Genomic DNA, 12,614 nt, shown 5'->3' on the forward strand with positions numbered 1-12,614 from the left:
CAATCCATAGTGGATCCAACACAGCCGCGAGAGTCCCGTCCCCAGCGGAGCCAGCAGAAAACCATCCCATGCGGAGGCGGATCAGCAGCGCAGAGATGTTCCAAGCCGATACACAGGCAAGCGGTCCATCCTGGGTCCCGACTCTGGACAGCCAGTAGTATTGTTTTTTATTTCTCAAGTGCTTCCAAAAGGGTCCGTGTGGTTCTGTCTTGCCTAAGTGTGAAACTTTAGACCAGAGGTGCGCAAAAAGCTGCCTCCAATAAAAATCTGGCAATGGGCTGTAGACTAAACCCAGCAAAGAGGTCAGCATGAATATTTATTACTTGGGAAGCTAACCTTGGTCGGGCCAAACCAAACGACTCATCACCCCTGGTTTAGTCGATCCAGTGACTACGACAAATAGTACAACTTGCTACCATAACATATAATCCAATGGTTCTCAAACGGGGGTACGTGTACCCCTGGGGGTACTTGAAGGTATGCAAAGGGGTACGTGAGATTTTTTTTAAATATTCAAAAAATAGCAACAACTCAAAAATTCTGTATTAATTGAATAATACTTCAACAAAATATGAATGTAAATTTATAAACTGCGAACAGAAATGCAATAATGCAATATTCAGTGTTGACAGCTAGATTTTTTGTGGACATGTTCCATAAATATTGATGTTAAAGTTTTCTTTTTTTGTGAAGAAATGTTTAGAAATAAGTTCATGAATCCAGATGGATCTCTATTACAATCCCCAAAGAGGGCACTTTAAGTTGATGATTACTTCTATGTGTAGAAATCTTGAATTATAAATGAATCACTTTTTGATTTTTCAACAAGTTTTTAGTTATTTTGATATCTTTTTTTCCAAATAGTTCAAGAAAGACCACTACAAATGAGCAACATTTTGCACTGTTACACAATTTAATAAATCAGAAACTGATGACATAGTGCTGTATTTTACTTCTTTATCTCTGTTTTTCAACCAAAAATGCTTTGCTCTGATTAGGGGGTACTTGAATTAAAAACATGTTCACAGGGGGTACATCACTGAAAAAAGGTTGAGAACCACTGATATAATCCATCCATCCATCTATTTTTTACCACGTGTCCCATATAATGTGGGTATGTATTTATTTTCAAAAAAGGTTATCTTTAGCAAATTTTAATCCCAACCCAACAGTGTGATGGCAGATCCCACTTAGCATAGATAACACCCCTTTCCCCAGCTAAAAGATCATAGCATCCAGATGACGGAAATTTTACTAACAATTTCTGTTGATGTATTTTTGGCACCTGAAAAGGAATTGGTAATTGGTAAATAACTAACTGTAATTGGAGCCGGTGTTGGTGAGGACAGCGTTAGAGTATAACGGCGTTACTAAAGGCGTTATTTTTTTCAGTAACGAGTAATATAATTAATTACTGTTCCCATCGTTGCAACGTCATTGCCGTTCTGAGAATGTGGAGTGGCGCCTTGTTACAGTTTGCTTGAATGAAGCGCAAGGTTTCAGGTTTCGGCCACACATCTGTCTCATGTAGAGAGAAGGGGTGGGGATGATGGCGCCGTTGTGAAGGTGCTGATGATGATTGGCTGTGTGGGCAGATCATTCCCTGCTCAGGCTGTCTCATAGCGATGAGAGGGTTGTAAGCATAAGAGGGCCCCTTTAAGGAAGTTTTTATAAAAACCCCGTTTCCATATGAGTTGGGAAATTGTGTTGGATGTACATATAAACGGAATAAAAGGATTTGCAAATCATTTTTAAACCATATTCAGTTGAATATGCCACTAAGACAACATATTTGATGTTAAAACTGATAAACATTTTTTTTTTTGCAAATAGTCATTAACTTTATAATTTGATGCCAGCAACACGTGACAAAGAAGTTGAGAAAGGTGGCAATAAATACTGATAAAGTTGAGGATTGCTCATCAAACACTTATTTGGAACATCCCACAGGTGTGAAGGCTAAATTGGAACAGGTGGGTGCCATGATTGGGTATATAAGCTGCTTCCATGAAATGCTAAGTAATTCACAAACAAGGATGGGGCGAGGGTCACCACTTTGTAAGCAAATTGTCAAACAGTTTTAGAACAACATTTCTCAACAAGCTATTGCAAGGAATTTAGGGATTTTACCATCTATGGTCCGTAAAATCATCAAAAGGTTCAGAGAATCTGGAGAAATCACTGCACGTAAGCGATGATATTACAGACCTTTGATCCCTCAGATGGTACTGCATCAAAAAACGACATCAGTGTGTAAAGGATATCACCACATGGGCTCAGGAACACTTCATAACACCACTGTCAGTAACTACAGTTGGTCGCTACATCTGTAAGTGCAAGTTAAAACTCTACTATGCAAAGCCAAAACCATTTATCAACAATATCCTGAAACGCCGCAGGCTTGGCTGGGCCCGAGCTCATCTAAGATGGACTGATGCAAAGTGGAAAGGTGTTCTGTGGTCTGACGAGTCCAAATTTCAAATTATATTTGGAAACAGAGGACGTGGTGTCCTCCAGAACAAAGAGGAAAATAACCATTCGGATTGTTATAGGCGCAAAGTTCAAAAGCCAGCATCTGTGATGGTATGGGGGTGCATTAGTGCCCAAGGCATGGGTAACTTACACATCTGTGAAGGCACTATTAATGCTGAAAGGTCCATACAGGTTTTGGAGCAACATATGTTGTCATCAAAACAACGTTATCATGGACGCCCCTACTTATTTCAGCAAGACAAGTGTTACAACAGTGTGGCTTTGTAAAAAAAAGAGTGTGGGTACTTTCCTGGCCCGCCTGCAGTCCAGACCTATCTCCCATCGAAAATGTGTGGCGCATTATGAACCGTAAAATACGACAGTGGAGACCCCGGACTATTGAACAACTAAAGCTCTACATAAAACAAGAATGGGAAAGAATTCCACGTTAAAAGCTTCAACAATTAGTTTCCTTAGATCCCAAACGTTTATTGAGTGTTGTTAAAAGAAAAGGTGATGTAACACAGTGGTGAACATGCCCTTTCCCAACTACTTTGGCACGTGTTGCAGCCATGAAATTCTGAGTTAATTATTATTTGCAAAAAAAAAAAATACAGTTTTTGAGTGTGAACATCAAATATCTTGTCTTTGTAGTGCATTAAATTGAATATGGGTTGAAACGGATTTGCAAATCATTGTATTCCGTTTATATTTACATCTAACACAATTTCCAAACTCATATGGAAACAGGGTTGGTACAGTTGGTGAAAATGGTTATAAAATTAATGACATTAAACGTCAAAGCAAAGGGCTAAAAAGAATAAATTGCCAAAATTCCAACTAAGAAAAAAGACTCAGTGGTGTTTATCCTTGAGATCAGAGTTTTTTAATGTTTTTCAGGTCAGGGACCTGCAGAACCCTTGCTATATACACAATGGGAAAATATTTGTTGAGTTCTTAAATTTTTTATGCCCATGCGGTACACATACATAGTCCTCATCCAAGTACTCCTATTCTCAACTTTTCACGTGGACAAAGGACACCTGTCACAGAAACAGTCCTAAACCTCTACCACCATCATAAGCAGGGTCAAAGAGATGTCAAAAGACCTCAGGAAATACAATTGTAGGCCTGCACAAGATTGGAATGGAATACAATACCATAAATAAGAGTCTCAATAGTTTGGAAATGGAATGACGACAATATAACAATCCACCCTAGTTCTAGTTTTAAATATTGACAGTATTGATACAAAGTATATTACCAGTATTAAAGCAACACTAGCAAAATGAGAACAATATTTTTCAGTTCTTTTGTTTATTCATATTATTCTTGTCATTCACTGATTTTGAAAAATGTGAAGTAAAAAGTATGGGCACAGAAAATATTTACTTGGTGTCGGATCGATACCACCCACCCTGAGTGTGAACCTTATGTTGTGATTTAACTTCAAACGCTCCATTTGGAAGTTCTGCAGGTTTTAAAAGCAAAAAGACAACTTTTTAATTTGCCTTTCACCAGTCACAAAATATAAATGCCGCGATAATATGGGGAAAAGGCGAAAAACGCTTAACTCCCAGCTCCTCAAAAAGCCTCAAACTTGGCATTTATGTGTTTTGTGCAAGAGAACATGACGATGTGTTGGCATGAGAAAAATATTCTAAACATCTCATGTTAACAACAGTGGCGGGCCGTGCGTTTCCCACCTAAGCCTTCCGTGATGTCCGACTTCAATGATAACCTCTCAAAATACCATCACTTATGTTGTCCCCACATGCCCATGCCCGGAGAACTACGATACAGAAACACAATTACACCACTACTGCGCATTGTACAAAACAGTTTTTTTTCTGGCGCAATTAAAAATCAATAAACCTGCACCAGCAATTAAAACATATCTTATGTAGTACTGTAAAAATTAAAATCGCTAAAAACACTTTAAACGTGAAAAAATAAAAAAATTAAATATCTGAACTCACATTTCATCGACAGCTGAGCTACCTTCCAGGGTTGGCCGACATCGTCTCACAAGATGTACTTTCTCTTTAAATATCCTTCTTGAAAATGGCCTTACAAATATGTGTTGTCTTGTCTAATCATAAAAGCTGCAGACGAGGCCTGTTGGCTGACTTCTTAAAGTTTACTCCACACCGGCATGTCGACATTTAACAACCTAAACGGGGCTGCTGCGCATGGTCTCCACTACTGTGGCATGCTGGATAATGGAGTTCTTATGTTACCTGGCTCATACATCACTATATATCTGCCTTAGGCCATCTAGAAGGCCTTACTGACAACAACCCGTGATCTGATTGACTATTGCAATTGTCTGTCAACTCTATTTCCCTGTTTCCTTACAGTGCACAGACGACCGCATTGCTGAATCTGAAGGTTCTCGGCAGATTTGGTAGAGCATGGCAACATAAGCTAGCTGAATTCCGATTGGATAAAAACTCTATAAACTAAAAAAAATAGCGCTGGAAGGAGCATAATATGACATGAAAAGAATATAAATACTTTTAGATATTTAGGAAAAGTAAATTAAAAATATTTTTTTATCTTTAACTATGATCATGATTTCTGGTTATGAAGGCCAACAGCACACCGGCACACCACTGCTTAACAACAATAATTTAGCCTCAAAGAAATAACTTGTTTTTGCAAGGAATGTCCATTCATATCTTCAAATACGTCATAGTTACAGTTCATATCATAAATACCAGTATCTGACTTCCAAGTATAGAAAAATCCTCTTCATATATGAACCTCACGATCAAGGAGAGAAAAGGAAAGAAAAGGGCAATTTGAAAGAGTATAGCTAAAAGCAGAGCTGACAACATGTGTGTATGAGTTTGTGTTGACGTCTCAGTGTCAAGCGTATTTACAGGAAATAAGTCAACTTCACAGCTTGTTAACATTTGTCTCTGCACTTTCCTCACCTGGCTATTGCTATAGATGTCACTCATGTACACAACCATCCAACCAATCAGAAGCCTCCACCGGGTTTCTGTGGGTATTGACATCCCGGAGAGACACATTTAGGACTTCTTTACAAGCATCGAGCATCATAAAAACTGCATCAATAACTTCTATCCGTTGTTTTTCTACAATGCATCTTGTTAAGGGTTGCGCCTAACTTTTAGCTAACATTTTCTAGTGGAAATTGGTTAGTGGTGTGTCCGCTTGCTAGTGATTATTGTTTTCTACATATTCTTACTATTCGTCTTATTGTGTATTGTGCTCATGCAGTGTGCACAAGTAAACTGCTCTTCTTTCTCAAGGAGTGTTTATTTAACTTACTATTAGTGCTATAAAGTGGAACACACTTAAGTAAGCAGCCCTCAAAATGACGTTTGACATAATCAGTTGTCAAGTTGCTCAACATGACCAAAGAGATTTGTTTACTTGTGAATTTTACCAAATATATACGGAGAATGCGCCGTGATTAGGGAATGCATGTATGTAACTTAAACATGCATGCATTGACAAGCTTAAGGAATCTTTTCTTTCTATTTATTTAAGATTTACAGAGTTTGTAGTTGCAGAAAGGCGAATGAAAGAAGACAAAAGAAGAAAGGATTCTTGGTCCTCAAGTCGAAGCTCTGAAGGTAAGTGGCAGTTGCATTCCTGTTGTTACCTCTGCTAGGAGGTTATGTATTTGCTAGGGTTTGTCGGTCACTCAGTCTGTCAGTTACTTAGATAATTAGTTAGTAACATAGATTAAAGTATTATGCGCAAATTTTGATTTATTTCCAGGAAACGTAACTTCTCTCTGTGTGCATGCTAGCGTCTTTGCATCCACCCATAGAGACAAATGGAGTGACTGACAAGAGGCTGTATTCCTTTAATCTCAGTCCACAAAAGAACAAATGCGCCAAGTTACTTAGACCGATGCAAAGAGTGAACCCTCTTAAATCTTGTTTGGAAGTGACATTTATTCTTTGATTTATTACATCCGCCAGGAGGTTATGTATTTGTTGGGGTTTGTTCTGTTAATTCACAACATAGTTCAAAGAGTTATGGGCAAATTTTGATGACATTTTCAGAAATAGGGCTGCATTTAATGAATATTTCAGCAGTCCACTGGTCAGCATTTTTTTTTTTATTATTCGACAAGTTAATAATTTTTTGGGTTTTGTTGTTGTTGTTTTGAGTGTCAATGTTTTTGTCCCCGAAAGTTGGTCACTTTTTAATAATAAGATCAGAATGGATCAGGACTTAAATTGGTCGACAAACTTCAGTAGGTGTGTAAGAAGGTTGCATTCTTTGATGTAAGGGCCATTGTTCACAGTGGGTTCTCGCCACAGGGACATACAACCAATTTGCACATCCAACACCTTTTTACCATGAATTGATTAACGTGGACCCCGACTTAAACAAGTTGAAAAACTTATTTGGGTGTTACCATTTAGTGGTCAATTGTACGGAATATGTACTGTACTGTGCAATCTACTAATAAAAGTTTCAATCAATCAATCAACATAGAGATCTTGGGACGTTTGCTGTGTTTAGTGCCAGAGAAGAGGCGAGAGTTCTGCAGCTTCGCTATAAAGACGCGTTAACACCATGAGCATCAAACTGTTCCTGGCCCGGAAAAACATTGCCATGCTGAAACAACCTCCCTTTCACCAAATCTAGCTCCGTGTGTGTAGTTTGTCCTCTTCCTAAAATCTAAGGGACCCGTTTTTAGGACGCTGACAACCTCACGACGACAGAGCTTTGGTGGATCTTGGAAGAATCCTACCAGGAGATTGTGAAGGTGTGGCAGAGAAGGCTGGGAAAGTGCGCAAGACTCCAGGCGGATTATTTCCAAAGTGAAAACTTGCAGTTTGAAATATAACTTTCCTGACACAACTCATTGAAGGGTTGTTGATGACTATGAAGGGTTCCAATGACAGGTATGGATTATACATTGTTATTCTAGTTGACTTCAACTTAATTGTCACATTGCACATGACATATTAAAATGCATATGGTTGGTGCATTCGCAAAGCACCAACTATGGTACAATGGAAGCTGGAAGCTTAGTCTATGGAAGCTCAGTCACACAATGGTCCAACTTGCTTTGGTCAAGGACGGACGAGGATGCAGACAATCGAAGCTGCAACCTTCCAACAGCAAGATTACGGTTCACAGCGGAATCTATTTTGCCACGACACTACATCTTCACGGTGGCAGAAGGGTTAGTGCGTCTGCCTCACAATACGAAGGTCCTGCAGTCCTGGGTTCAAATCCAGGCTCGGGATCTTTCTGTGTGGAGTTTGCCTGTTCTCCCCGTGACTGCGTGGGTTCCCTCCGGGTACTCCGGCTTCCTCCCACTTCCAAAAACATGCACCTGGGGATAGGTTGATTGGCAACACTAAATTGGCCCTAGTGTGTGAATGTGAGTGTGAATGTTGTCTGTCTGTCTGTGTTGGCCCTGCGATGAGGTGGCGACTTGTCCAGGGTGTACCCTGCCTTCCGCCCGATTGTAGCTGAGATAGGCGCCAGCGCCCCCCGCGACCCCAAAAGGGAATAAGCGGTAGAAAATGGATGGGATGGATGGACTACATCTTCAGCTTCCCTAGTTTCCGTCGCAGTAACACTAAAAGGGACGCCTACAGTATGTGCGTCTTCAACAGCAGACAAGTTTTTCTTCCATCTGTATGTGCACAACTCAATCAGTTTGGTCCAGTTCTTCCCTGCCAAAGTCTCCCTTTCCATCATTTCCTTCCTTGGTAATTGCAAAGGACACCTGCAAGCCACTTTTATTGGCCAACAGTTGCAGCTGGACAGGAATTAGAAGACTACCAACATGCACAAGGACAATAACAAACCATTTAAATCCTTTTCATTTATTTATTGATGAGCTAGTTAATCCGGTTTACATTTGCATTATATTACGTGCAAAGTTGCATTCTCTCTTTCTATATTTTTGACCTTCGAGTCCAAGAGATAAATCCTTACGGACTGAGCTACTGGCTTTTTATGAATAATCCATCGAGCAGAAATCTATAAAAATGACCTGGCCAGGACTGGACACAGTGGACCAAAGATCTTAATACACAAATTTGAAGATTTTAAGTTTTTCATTTTTGGGGCCACTTTTTGTTTTTAATCATTGATTAAATGTCGCCCCAGCAAATATCTTAAAAAAATTAAATACGTTATACCCATGACAAACAGTTGACAATGAACCCGTTTTGTTGTTTTTTTTTTACATATTTTATCTCCATATACGTTTTGCCAAATATTTTCACTGTCTGCGTCCACAACCTTTGGGAATAGCTAATGTCCTTTCAATCCCTTTTTCCTGCTGGAATTCCAAACAGTTCCATGACTTTTTCCATCATCCGTTTTCCAGGTAAATGTTGAAAAATAATCGAATGACAACCGCATGATAACAGAAGACCGTATTTACTAGACACGCATGCACTGTGTTAACAGCACTTTCAATCGCACTGCTTTTGGATGACAAAAACAACAACTGTCAATCAAAGTCCCTTATGACTATGTTACAAAACTAAATAACTTTCTCTAAGTCTGAACACAGACAAAAATCCATTTTATGAATATTTATCAAATGGTAACATTCATGGTTTATTGCATGATTGACAATTTGCATTAGGAACATCACTTGGGTAGTAAACTTGCGCCATTCCAACATGCCTGAAAAGAAATAGAAATAAGCAGCACTTATTTAATCCTCCCATTAATCCATATTTATTATTGTGCTCATTTTGTTAAGGAGCCAGATTTGATAGCAATAGATTAAATGGGGGGAAGTAAGGAACGGATAAGGTTGAAAAAATATATCACAAAAATGTTTTCAATTCAATTTATTGATATTGTATTACCAAAAAAATATGAAATATAGGCACATATACATACATACATACATACATGGATATATACACATACATACATCCATACTTACATAGTTATATATCTATCTATGTATGTATGGATGTATGTATTGTACATACATACATCCATACACATACATACTTATACATACATAAAACAAGGCATATATGCTAATAGCAAGTAAACACATTAAACGTGAGTTACAAATGTATTATTTAGCATCCCCCGCGTCCCCGAAAGGGACAAGCGATAGAAAATGGATGGGATGGATGGAATTTCACTTTTTTTTTTAATAAATCATATCCAAAAATTATTTAGAAACACGACCGTGCTGATGTTTCAAAAAGGAAAAGAAGCAAGCAAACTAATTCTGGACCTTGCTATGGCCTGCAGAGGATCTGAATGATGCAACTTCCTGTGGGGTCGGACCATGTGACATGTGGAGTGATCCATATTTTCAGATTTGGGAATGTGCGAGTGCATGGGTGTCCAAACTTTTTCCACTGATGGCCGCACGTTGAAAAATCAAAAGGATGCGGGGGCCATTTTGATATTTTTCATTTTCAATGAAAAAACCTTTCTGTACATGTCAACTTTGCGTGATTAGTGTCAATATTTAACCTTTTTTTCGTTACATTCTACCCGTTTTCTCTTTTATTACACTTCGTATGTTTTTTTTTCCAGTAATAGTTTTTTTAGAATCTCCCGCGGGTTTTGAAGAAATCAACTGCAGGCCACAAATGGGCCCTGGATTGCACTTTGGACTCTTTTTAGGGTAACAGGACTGAGTGACACGATTTAAGTGTGACATTGACATATTTTTTTTAAATAAAATAAACTTAAAATATAGCTGGCATATGGAGCAACAAAAACACGTACGAAATGTCACATTTCTGGAGAATTTCAATGATTGCTATTATAATATTTCACGTTAAAGTTTAATTATAGGAGGCAAAGACATAAAACAGATGTATTTTTTCCAAGGTAGTTTAAATGAATCTTTTAAAAATTGTATCAATCAAATATGAAGTCATTGTGCTGGACACTTTACTTGACCAAAAAATATTGCAGTTACTGTTACTGTGTATTATTTATACATTGGCACTTCACAAAGTTGACCTAATTGAAGCTATTTTTAGTCAACTGCGTAGCAAGATACGTTATTTCATTAGAAGGATGAAAGTGTGTGTGTGTGTGTGTGTGTGTGTGTGAAAAATTGTGTCGCTTTGTGACGCTCTCACTCAAAGGTTGAATGAGGGAATGATGAGGTGGCGCTTTTTTCTCTTTTTCTTGTTCTTTTCTGCCTGCCTTCCACCAGAAAAGCAGATTGCATTCCATCCTCCTCCCAGTTAAAAGAAAAAAAAAGACACATGGATAATGTGGAGGTATCTGCAGTGTGAGAGAAAGAGAGAGAAAGAGAGAGAGCAGTAGGAGGAGGAGTGAATTACAGACTTGTTGGCCAGCGTCACACTGTGCAACGTGTCTGCTGCTGGTGGATCATCACATAGCTGCGTGTCTCCCTTCAGCTCATCTGCTGAGTTCTAATGGCCGGTTTGTGTTTAATTACAGCTCACCTGAACACAATTGTCTTGAAAGGACAAGCGGGTCACCCGTGCAGCTGCTAAAACGAGGCTTTTATTATTCAGCGACAATAACAATCATAAAGTCTGTAAAGCCATCAATTGTGCAGGTATTTCTAAAGACAGGACCATTTTCTTTAAAAAACAGCAACTCAACAACATCTGGTTGCCTCATCTCAGACTGAGTCTTAGAGACAGTGGTGAGATGACAGTTGTGAGGACCCGTGTTGAAAAGATGCGTTCAAAAATATCTTACTTGAGGCTTTTCTGACCTGATGCTCCCTTATAGCTGGATGAATATGATAGAAGTACTCATCTTTTAGCCCAGTTCTTTAACATTTTAAAACACATTTTGGACATATAGGCGGGCTTTGTCCAAAATCACATTTTTATAACCAAAAAAAGTGAAGAATTTATAAAGCGCTTTTTCTCTAGAGACTCATAGCGCTTTACATAGGGAAACCCATGATCTGCATGTAAGCTACATTTAAACCAGTATGGGTGAGAGTGGGAGGACACAACGCCAGTGACTAGGATGGCGGAAGCCGGAATCGAACCTGGAACCCTTAAGTTGTTGGCACCGCCGCTCTACCATCTGAGCCACGCCGCCCAAAAAGCACTATATATAGCTCGGTTGCTGAAGCGGCTGTGCCAGCAACTTCAGGGTTGCAGGTTCGATCCCTGCTTCCACCATTCTAGTCACTGCCGTTGTGTCCTTGGGCAAGACACTTTACCCACCTGCTCCCAGGGCCACCCACACTGGTTTAAAAAAATGTAACTTAGATATTGGGTTTCACAATGTAAAGCGCTTTGAGTCACTTGAGAAAAGCGCTGTATAAATATAATTCACTTCACTAACGAGGGATGCATTCTGACAGTGAAACAGTCTCTGTCAACAATAGTTAAGTCAGTTATACTCTTTAGTATTTGATTCACGTGCTTCTTAAAAGGTAAAAATACACGTACACATTATGCAGTGTTTTCAATGCCACACGTAGATTTGCCGCTACTAGGTCCACCAGAGAATAAGAAGACACAGCAAGTGGGATCGACGTAACCAATATACCATCTTTGACGTTATACTTAGCCAGGAATCAGACCACTCTTGATATTCTTTTACAAAAAAGCGACAAATCTAATGAAGACATTAAAGCATGAATCACCACTCCTCCATATTAAAGAAAAGTTATTTAGTAATACAATTTTGTTTTTTTACTCACATTTTACAAGCGGCCAATTACGCAAACATGACAGTTAGGTTCATATTCCACCCATTAACCCTAACCTTAGTTTGCAGCTATGTGACTTCCCTCACATATTTAATGAAGGGTTTTGTTCATGGGAAACTATCCATTACCTTCTCGGATGACTTGACTTGAGCAAATATAAGCACATGTCGTTCCTTAATGTTAAACATGTCTGAAACAAATAAGTCATAACCATAACCACGAATGAGGGCCGCATTATGATGACAATAAAAGCTTGGTCCTAAGTTGTGTTCGAGCATCATACCAGAGTGGTGGCTACCAAGAAATACTGGTGAATCAAAAAATGCCCACAATGCCACTTGCTGAAGTCCTCTTTCTTTGAGGCAGTTTTCTTTTGTTGACCACCTGCACTTGGGTTTTATACGCAACGGTCGAGAGGAAGATGAGTGCTCCGTAGGGTGGAGAAAGTTGCTTGAAGCAGAAGTGGAATACACACAATAATGAGTGA

At 39.0% G+C, this 12,614-nt stretch overlaps 1 long non-coding RNA gene across 1 annotated transcript in view; it reads right to left on the bottom strand.

Moving 5' to 3' along the window:
- LOC133541088 (uncharacterized) overlaps positions 1–12,614 on the bottom strand; it is a 131,231-nt gene that overhangs the window by 116,813 nt on the left and 1,804 nt on the right. The window lies entirely within an intron of this gene.

Source organism: Nerophis ophidion, linkage group LG23, assembly GCF_033978795.1.
Source record: "Nerophis ophidion isolate RoL-2023_Sa linkage group LG23, RoL_Noph_v1.0, whole genome shotgun sequence".
Lineage (NCBI taxonomy): Eukaryota > Metazoa > Chordata > Actinopteri > Syngnathiformes > Syngnathidae > Nerophis > Nerophis ophidion.